The following is a 10,915-nucleotide window of genomic DNA, read 5'->3' as shown; positions in this document are numbered from 1 at the left end:
GGGTACTTTCTCTAGCTTCTCCATTGGGAGCCCTGTGATCCATCCAATAGCTGACTGTGAGCATCCACTCCTGTGTTTGCTAGGCCCCGGCAGTTACTTTTCTTATTAATTGAAGGAGGAAGGGTTTATTTTGGCTCAAGGTTCAGGGTGACTGGAGCTAAAAGCTTGACAGATGAGCTAGCTTCCTGAATAGCAGCAGGAACAAGAGGTAGCATTCCTCACATCACTATGGATCAGGTCAAGAATTCGTCAACTTATCACAAACCTAAGGTTGTCTGGGAAGAGGAACCTCAATTGAGGAAAATGCTTTCATCAGATTGCTTATAGGCACGTCTGTAGAGCATTTCTAAATTAACAACTGATGGGAGAGAGCCCAGCTCACTATGGGTAGTGCCATCCCTGGGTTAGTGTTCCTGGTGCTTTAAGGAAGCAGGCTGACTAAACCATGGGAGTAAGTCAGTAAGCAGCATTCTTCCATAGCCCTATACTTCAGTTCCTGCCCCAGGTTCCTGCCTTCCTTGAGTTCTTGCCTTAGACCTTTCTCAATGTTAGACTATGATAGGGATGTATTCGCCAAACAAACCCTTTCCTCCCAGGATGCTTTCGGCCATGGTGTTTACCACAGCAATAGAAAACAAACTAGGACAGCTCTGAGGCGTTTGCCTGCTGTGAGGGACTCGGCTTTCAGCCAAGCCTAGAAGATAACCTGCACACCAAGCCCACAGGAATATACGGAGACAGGATTCCTTTCTTTTTCTGTTCTTCTACCTTTCTTTAAACAACAACAAGAACCTGTTTGCTTGAGCCTAGAGTAGTGTCACATGCTCATTTCCCTGAAAGTTTAAGGCTGAGGAAGAAATATGGCTGTGAATTTGAGCCTAGCCACATAGTTTATTCCAGATCAACCTGGACTACAGTGTAAGAGCCTTTCTCAACAAACAAACAAAGAAACAAACAAATCTTTTTTTGTTTAGCTAGCCTTTAGGAATTAGGAAGGTTTAAAAATTGCATTGCTATCTTTAGATAGGGTACAGACTGAAGACTATCTGGCCTACACTAGATTTAAAAAGGCTACAGCTTCCTAGGTATCAGTTAGAGAGTAAGTTCTTTCTAGCAGTGTCTTTGGATCACTGTCCTGCGCGGTCTAATTTATTTGCTTCCTTGGCCTTGATTGCTACCTTTAAAGGAGGCTTTAAAACCAGCCAGCTTCCTAAACTCGCAAAGTCTGCTGCCTGTCTGGTCAATAGTCTTGACTTGCCCAAACCTCCAGCTGTCTAACCACACTGCTTAACCAAGCCCATTTATGTCATACTTACTGTCTATGTCTTTTGGGAAGGCTCATTTAAGATTTAGCTCCTCCATAGCTTAGTGGTAGAGACCTTGCCCAGAATGTGCGAGTCCCTATGTTGCACAGTATAATCATAGCACTCAGGAGGTAGAGTCATGAGGAATAAGAGTTCAAGGTGAGCCTTGACTACTTACCAAGTTTGAGACCAACCCGGGGTACATAAAATTGTGTCCCATACATGCACAGGTATACACACATGTAAATAAAAATAAAGAATATAAAACCAAAACAGTAGAAAAGATAAAGCCAGAGGGATTGGACTCCGTGGGTAAATTACAGACATAAGGGCTGATCAGTGGTTCTCAGCCTTCCCAATGCTGCTACCTTTTAATACGGTTCCTCATGTTGTGATGACCCCAACCATAAAGTTATTTTCATTGCTACATTCTATCTGTAAATTTGCTATTATAATGAATCATAGTGTAAGTATTTTTGGAGACAGGTTTGCCAAAGGGGTCACAATTTCAGGACATTAAGTGGCCTATCCCTTGTCAAATGCAGACATCTATTCTGCTCCAAGCTCTCCAGGTCCCATTTCACTATGTGCCAACCAAAAAATGTGCCCATATGTATCAATCAAGTAGGACTGTAGCCAGGGGTGGTGGTGCATACCTTTAGTCCCAGCAACTGGGAAGCAGAGGCAGGTGGCTCTGTGTAAGTTTGAGACCAGCATGATCTACAGTGTGAGTTCCAGAACAGCCAGGACTACACAGAGAAATTCTGCCTTGAAAGAACAAAACAAAACAGCAACAACAACAAAAAAGTAGGATTCCAAGATAAATTCAGGAAGCCAAGTTAAATTTATATTTCACATTATTTAATAACTTTTATATGTTTCAAATAATACATGAGATAATTGTATTACTTATAGCAATAATTCTTCTATTACTTAAAATTCAAGTAGATCTAAATTCTCCATATTTTTATATTGAATTGGTATGTGTGTGTGTGTGTGCTCGCATGCCTCTGTGTATGTGCTTGAGTGTGTGTGATTCAGAGGACAATTTGCGGTAGTTGGTTATTTCTATAGTGTGGGTCCTAGGAACTGAGCTAGGTCATCAAACTTGGTGACAAGCACCATTACTCGACAAAACATCTAACCTGCCCTTTCCATGCTTTTTTTTTTTTTTTTTTTTTTTTGGTTTTTCGAGACAGGGTTTCTCTGTATGGTTGTCCTGGAACTCACTCTGTAGACCAGGCTGGCCTCGAACTCAGAAATCCGCCTGCCTCTGCCTCCCAAGTGCTGGGATTAAAGGTGTGAACCACCACCACCCGGCCTATCCTTTCCATGCTTTTAATACGTTCTTTTTAAAAAGCAGTTTATTATGGATAGATAAAGTTTATTTTATTAACTACTCCTCCCCAGCCTCTCCTGTTACCTACAATCCCAGCCATAATGGTGCATGTGTTATAGCTGATACACTTATCTTTACTGTTATCATTATCATCATTATGCATATATCATTAACATTATCAAAAACCACAGTTTAGAGTCCATCCTTAATGTTGGACAACTTGAATTTTGACAAATATATAATGGTATGTGTCTATCACTAGAATATCAGACAAATTTTCACGGTCCTAGAGAGATTCTTTACTACATATGGCTTTCTCTATTGCTGAATCTGGCAACCCAAATCAAAGGCTTTCTAGAGTGCCGCCATATGTCTCGAGAGCAGTTTCCTCTCAGAAAACCCCTTCCCAAAGTTCTGAATATTTTAGTTCAAGTTCCCGCAAGCATCCATTTGTTCGGCAAATACTGATGTTGTGCGTTTCGATACATGTCTTAGAATTAGAAACTTGGACACTCTTCCTGATCTCCAGGGACAATTGAGTCTGCCTCCCATCAGTTGGTCAGACAGCGCCGTTTGTTGTTATAGCAACGCTATAGTGTTGACACGATCGAAGTGTTTTCCCCACGAGTTCTCAGGTGATTCCAGAAGTACTGCCTAAGAAGAGACAGGGCCTAATGGAAAGTGGTTGGATTGATGTGGATGCTGTCTTTGGAAGGGATTGATCCATGTACTTCTGGGATCCTCCGTTAGATACTTAAGGACTGAGTTGTTGTAAGAGTGACTCTGACTCCTGAATCTCTCTGGTCCTGTGTTACCCCGGGATTTCTTCTTGTAACAGTTACACTGACCTTGAGCTTAGGAAATGATTAACCAAGGAGCGCTTCCTCCTCTCATTCGCTCTTCCTCTCACCTTCCTGTCCACGCTTCCTCTTCTTTCTTCTCTCTCCTTCATTGGAGATCAGACCCAGGGCCTCATGCATTAAACTTTTTACTTTTTAAATAAAGCTTCAGTTTTCATGTATTTGGTTACAATGATGGACAATGGAGAAATGCAGTTAGAAAGAACATCATGTGCGCAGTTCTAATAGTGTCTCAGGTAAAAAAGGAAAATAGTGAGATACTGGTATTTTGGAGAGCAATTTAAGACAGATTTTTATTTGAAATGGAATATCATTTTATTGCCTAAGTGTGTCTCAAAATCCTAGACACAAGTGAAATTTGTCCTCAGCTTCACGGGTAGAATTAGCTAAGCTTCTAGAAACATGTTACCATACCATGCAAGGTGAGCCTTTCAATACTGGTGCAGGCAGAGGGTTTTGGCTAGGATTGGCTCTAGATCATCATATTGTTTATATGGATGTTATCGTTTAGAACTGGCAGATATAAACATAAATGTCTGTTTGATTGTTTTGAGACAAGGTCTCACTGTGTAACCCTAGCTGGCCTGGAACTCAGACATGCCCCTATCTTTGCCTCCAAAGTGCTAAGATTAAAGGTGTTCGCCACAACACGCAGCCTGAAATATGAAGTTTTGGGTTTAATCTTGGCATATAATTCCTATTGAATAGTTTATTATTCTTTCAGGAAAATCTCACTCTTTGGCATTCTTAAATCAAGATGGATAATAACATCTTGTGTGCGTCTCCATGGAAAAATCAGTAATATTCCTGGATAATTATGCCTAGGATTCTATTCAGGCACACCTTTACTGTTCCAAAGAGTATATATTTCTCAGCAGTCCTGTTTGTATTATAAATGTGGATGGTGTTTTGTTGTGGCTGAGGTGATTTCTATTATTATTCCACCATTCTATTCCTATTTTTTTTTAACCTCAAAGAGACATAAGGTTTCCGAAGAAATGATTAACTACCAAAGTAAGGTGTGTTAGGTTATGTGATTTATCCTGTTCGTTCAGACTGCTATCATACACTGGTAGGTTAGAAACAACAGGAATTTATAAGACTGAGAAGTCCTGAGTCAGGGCAGAGTCGGCACCTGATGAGGGCCTCCTTATGGTAACGTGTCACGTGGCAGGAGGGGCAAGAAGCCGCCTTGTGTCACGGTGTACTTATATCATTCATGTGGGCTTTTCCCCCTTGTCATCTCCTCCAAAGTCCCATCTCCTAGGTGCTTTGGGTTGTCACATGCAGTGGTGGTGATGCTGGCACAGCACTATCATTAAACTATGACGTGTCCGCAGGGCATACATGGTTTAGTTAACAGATTACAGGTTTCCAGACCAGGGGCTGATCTGAAAGACAAGAGGCATTTTCTTCAATCTGTTGTAGTAGGTCCCCAGACCTTAGCACCACTGACACCATGACAGAAGTACCACTGAGGCCCTGGAACCCACCATGGCAGCAACACTTGCCAAAACAAACACAAAGGCCTAATGTATTGAATTATTGTTCATCGTTCTAAGAAAGTCTCTAAATGCTCTACCCTTACTGTTTGGCTTCTGTAGTTCTGCTTCTGGCTAACTGTTCTTGCTAATGAAATATGTCACCCAGGATGTGTGCTTAAAAGTCCATCCTGAGAAAGGCTTGGGGCTACACCAGGGTCCAGAGCCCTCAGGGTAGCTGCCAGCCTGCTAATGAGAACATTCTATTGGATTAAACCTGTGGCCAAGTACTCTTCTCTGGTGAATGTCTCACAGCACTCAGTTTCCAGCTCTTCTGAAATGATGTTTTTGGTGTCTGTTCAAGGCATCTGTGGTGTTTTGAATAAGAGTGGTCCAGTGATTGGTCAGCAGGGAGTGGCCTTGTTGGAGTAAGTGTGTCACTGGAGGTGGGTGTAGGACTCTCAGGTACTTCTCCAGCACTATGATGATAATGGGCCAACTCTTTGAAAACTGTAATCAAACCCCAACTGAATGCTTTCTTCTATAATAGTTGGAGTGGTTATGATGTCTCTTCACAGTAACAGAACACTGACTGCTGATATTCTGTCTGGACTCCACCCCCACAGTTACCTGGCAACAGCCAGGTATGCTCCTCCCCACAGTTACCTAGCAACAGCCAAGTATGCTCTGCCCCACAGTTACCTGGCAACAAGCCAGGTAGACCTGGCCCACTATAAAAGGAGTTGCTTGACCCCTCCTCCCCCATCTCTCTTGCCTCTCTTGCTCTCATACTCTTGCCTCTTGCCCCTTGCTCCCCCTCTCTCCCTATTCTTTTACCCCCTCTCTCCATGTCTTCATGGCCAGCCTCTACTTTCTACTCTCTCCTTCTCTCTGCCTCTACTACTCTCTTAACTCCCCTCCCCGTGCCCTGAATAAACTCTATTCTATACTATACAGTCGTGTAACTGGTCCCTCAGAGGAAAGGGTTACCTTGGTATGGGCCCGCAGAGGCACCTCCTTCCCTGACATCTTACCACACCCCCATAGACCATATCTTAATACCGTTTATTTTTTTATGATCACAACACTGACTCAAACAGCATCTATAACTTAATCTCTTCTTCGGTAGCAAACGTTTGTTTTGGAATCTAAACGTGAACGGAGCTTTTATGAATTCAAGAGCCCTTCCCTTAACCAAAATAACAGCTAAAGTGCTGAAGACTTCCACAATTAGTTTGGGGGCCTTTCCAGCAAATGTTATCATCCCTCTTGCTCAGTCGGTGGCTGTCACTGAATGGGCCACCCTTTCAGGGAAATAAACTTACTCTTACGGGAGTCTATTATTGCCTTTGTTACACGTCTCTACTCATTACAGTAATACTTTAAGTCCTGCCATTTTTTTCTCATTATCCCAACAAGAAAATCATGATATCTATTAAATCAATTATGTTCTGAGCAAAATCTAAAAAACAAAACAAAACAAAAAAACAACACAACCTTCAGAAAATAGAAACATAGCTCAGTTGCTTGATAAGTCATATTTTAAAATAAAAACAAAAGCATTAGGTAAAAAATAAACACCTGCACATGACCCTGTACACACATCCTAAAATATAGACCTTTGCCAGGAGGTAAAAATTGTCTGAATGGTGGGACTGAGCTTGTGAACTTGATAACAAGATTGCATTCACAGAGAAAGGCACATCTAGGGGGTAGGGGCCGGGTAGCCAGTGAGGTTGAAGTGCTGGGAGACAAACAAGGTTTTTCCCTTAGGAGGAGCCAATCTGGAACCAAGTCAGGAGCCAAGCATAGGTTTGGAAACCCAGCACTCAGGGACCTAAGGCAAGAAGATTTGGAGTTCAAAGTCAGCCTGAGCTACGGTACAAGACTCTAACTTCCAGAAAAAAAGCAAGTTGGGGTTTGGTACCCTGTAGAAAAAGAGAGGGTTTAACGGTATGGCGTATTCAACATCAATGGTGCGTCTTTAGTGTTGGATTTGATTTTTTTTTAATGTCAGTTTATGAATTCTGAATAATCTGATTTTCCTAAGGTGAGAGCTGTTATAAAAGCAGGAGTACAGGGACACACACCACACCACACACACACCACACACACACACACACACACATGTGCGTACATGTATACACATGCTTTTAAAGTAGAAATGTACACAAAATACTAAAGAAAATGTTTCTGTATGTAGCAAAGGCCCCAGCAGCACTCATGATACCTCAAAAAATATAAATTAAAAAGTATAAAAGCCTATCAGCCTATCAAGCTAAGTGTGATGGTGCACACTTTTAATCCTAACACTTGGGAGGTAGAGGCTGGCAACTATGAGTTCAAGGTCAGCCAGGGCTACTTGATGAGAAGCATCTCAATAGAAACAAACAAACAAACAAACAAACAAATAAACAAACACAGCAAGGCAGCCAGCCAATTGGGAGAGTTTCAAAGCAGCTAGGACTGTTGTGTTTCCAGATCTTAAAGTCCTGCTGGGTAGCAAAAACTTAAGCAAGAAAAAGCAAACAGAGAGGTAACCTGTCTGACAGCAGGAAGCTGAGAGGTAACTGGAGGCCCCCTCCCCTCCCGGCGAGGCAATGGTCATTTCTGAAGTAGGGAACTGGACGGGTCACAGATGTGGAATACTTTCAGAAGCGAGGGTGTCCTTCAAGTCAAGCTTCAAGATGAGGGTGAGACAGGAAGCGAAGGGGAGAGCTTTCCAAGCACAGCAAGCAAAGACAGGCCAAGCAAGGTTTAGTAAACAACCACCTGTCAGAGACCTGCAAACACGACCTGTGTCTGCAGCAGTCAGGGAGCAGTAAGAGTCAATGGGTTCACTGGGAATGTGTGCAGATCTTGCTCCTGGCCTCTGGAAGGCATTTTCTGAAAGCATCCTTCCTTCCTTCCTTCCTTCCTTCCTTCCTTCCTTCCTTCCTTCCTTCCTCCCTCCCTCCCTCCCTCCCTCCCTCCCTCCCTCTCTCTCTCTCCCCTCTTTTTTTCTTTTCTTTTCTTTTCTTTTCTTTTCTTTTCTTTTCTTTTCTTTTCTTTTCTTTTCTCTTCTTTTCTTTCTTTCTTTTTTTGAGGCAGATTCTCTCTGCATAGGCCCGTGAATCTTGGAACTTGCTACATAGACCAGCCTGGTTTCAAACTCACCAGCCTCTGAGAAAAGCATAATTCTAAATAGAATGTTTTATTTGATAAATTTCCTGAACTATTATAAGTATATCTGGACTCTGATAACCTTACTTTATTTTTTTTAATGCCCCTAATACTTAGCTCTGAGAATAGAATTATGCCTATCTTCAATTGCATTAAAATGTTTTCTTTCTCCTTCATCATATAGTTCCTGAAAGTGCCAGAACACTCCAACCCCTGGCCCAACAATGTGACTCTTGACCTGCGTTGCCAGGCCAACGACCCTCAATCCCACAACCCACTTGGCTCAATTCCCACACTCACTGGTGTGACATCATTTTCCGTATAAATTAGGAGATCACCCCCTCCTCACTCTCTCTCTTTCTTCTCTCTCCCCTCTTTCTCTTTTTCCTCTTCTCTGCCCTTCTACCTGCTTCACTGCCCCTCTACTTCTGCACAATAAACCTCTCTCACATGGAACCACCTTGGCCTGGTTTGCTGTTTGGTTTACCTGCTCAAAATATAAAGATTAATATTGTTTGATATTAATTAATACGTCAGTTCCTGCTAACTTTAAAAATGATTGGACAAGCATGAATCCACATGTATAAGTCTATTACTAAACAGATGTTATTCACGTAGAAGCAGGTATGCTCTGATATTTAGAATATGCAGAATATTTTGTGCATGTGTCTGTACGCACAAACATACCTAGTTGTTTTTACAGCACAGATGATCAAACCCAGAGTGTAGTGCATCCTCGGCAAGCAGTCCACTATTGAGCTCAAGCCCAGCCCCCCTTATCTATTTTTCTAACGTCTAACCAAGATTATATGCTGTCATCTGATGGTTTTCTAATTATTGTATAGCATTAATGTTAGCGAATATTTTAAATGAAGGGAAATAATGTAATAAACTAGCAGGACCACTAGCTGGACCACATTTTAATGCCTGCACACAGCATATAATTATGTAGATAATAACATAACTAGTGTGAATATACATTTTCAGAATGTAAGCAAAAGAGAAGTTTTTAAGAGGAAGGAGAATCTGTTCCACACCTGTTTCCTTCTTTCTGCACTTCAGCTCTGTGGGCAAAATGAAATCATGCCTCACTGCCATCACATATGGCGTAGGTAAGGATTCATTTCCCAAGTGTACTCCCGCTCCCTAGACTTTAGAGGGAAGTGCAACCACAGAAGGGTTTCTGAATGAGAAAAGGCAGGGGCTGGGCTGGAGTTCTAGATATACAGATATACTTAATATACAGATCACTTTACATACAGTAAAAGATAAGAGTCATGCAATCTTGGCCAAATGAGTTAACCTCTATGAGGATCGGTGTCTGCATCTGTTAAATGGGTATAGTAACAAGCACTTGGGAGTTTGTTGTGCCAGTTAGAATCTACTCCTTAGGGATGAGCACAGGCTAGTGCATAGTAATTGCTCAGGGTATTTCCACTCCTGTTTTTAGATGGTCGGTGGTATAGCAGCTTTGAGTCTAGGGTAGGAGTCTCTACTAACATGATATGTGACTTTAAACAGATACTTTTTTGTGACACTGTAATTCTGTTTCTGCATCCAGAAATTGAAAGTAATATGAAATGTTTATAAATATGTGTGCAAGAGTTGAAAATTAAATAAATGCTAATTAATGTATCATATTGAAACCTCTGGTTCTGTTTATGGTTCTGAAGATAAGAATAGTTGATGTTTTGTATTTACAGTGTTCCTTCCACTCAGGCATTAACGAGACATTTCCAAGGTGAGCAGTCACGCAGCCTTGAATGTTGTCAGGGTTATGAACTTGGGAGACAATGACAGACAGGAGAGACTGGCATTCGAAAATCCACAACAACCGCAGTTCTTAAGCAGTAAATAATGGGTCTTTAGTGAACCTTGGCAGCTGTTACGGTAAGAAGTGAGTAGCGCAGCCCTCCAGGGTGGGCTGATATGACAGCTCTCTAGGCTGCTTGAAAGCCTGTAGCCTTTCTTTTCCTTTTCAATGCCCAGATACACCAAGATTCAGTTCTCTGTAGAGTTAATTAGCAACAAAACAAGAAAGTTATGCTTCGGGAGTGTGGTTGGGTTAAGGCTCCCTGCTTTGACTCTCATTTCTTAAGACATGAGATTAATCATTACAACTAGCTCATTCAAATGCTAATTTAAGAGTTGTGTCAACGAATTCTGACTTTGGAGTTTCCTAGCAGTGTAAATGGAATACCCGCCTGGGGTCTCAGTAAAGATGACAAAAATAGTATTCTACCTCATTAATTAGACTAACACCTTCCCCATCGTTCAAGGCTCAGTTAATGTCTCACTAGTTGTGTGCCTCAGCTGGGTGGTAAAGGGTGTAACTGGAAGCTCACTTTAACTGAAAAACATAATGGTAACTCTTAAGATACCAGTGCACATTATTTCATAAACAACATCTGTTTCTTCCTTCTCATCATTAAAATTCAAGAATGTAGTACAGCACACAGGCTGTACACATGGGCTTGCACGTTGGCCAGGGCACAGCTATGTACCCTTCCCTTGGTTTCTCTGTGAAGTGGTTAAAAATAATACCTTCTTTATGAAGTTGTTTAATTAGAGCTGCTTAGATAATACAATTAAAATATCAGGCCATTTTGTTTCTTTGAGCTGCTTAGATAATACAAGTAAAATTTCAGGCCATTTTGTTTCTTTGTTTCTTTCTTTCTTTCCTTTCCTTTCCTTTCCTTTCCTTTCCTTTCCTTTCCTTTCCTTTCCTTTCCTTTCCTTTCCTTTCCTTTCCTTTCCTTTCCCTTTCTT

At 41.6% G+C, this 10,915-nt stretch overlaps 1 long non-coding RNA gene across 1 annotated transcript in view; it reads left to right on the top strand.

Annotated features, from left to right (window-relative positions):
• Window positions 1–4,379: 4,379 nt before the first annotated feature.
• LOC110284443 overlaps window positions 4,380–10,915 on the top strand; it is a 14,865-nt gene continuing 8,329 nt past the window's right edge. The window contains exon 1 of the long non-coding RNA XR_002376936.1: window positions 4,380–4,522. This is a non-coding gene — a long non-coding RNA (uncharacterized LOC110284443). The remainder of the gene's footprint in view (window positions 4,523–10,915) is intronic.

This window comes from Mus caroli, chromosome 18 (genome assembly GCF_900094665.2).
Source record: "Mus caroli chromosome 18, CAROLI_EIJ_v1.1, whole genome shotgun sequence".
NCBI lineage: Eukaryota > Metazoa > Chordata > Mammalia > Rodentia > Muridae > Mus > Mus caroli.
The sequence above is the reverse complement of the archived record's forward strand: the minus strand, read 5'-3'. Positions and strand labels throughout refer to the sequence as shown.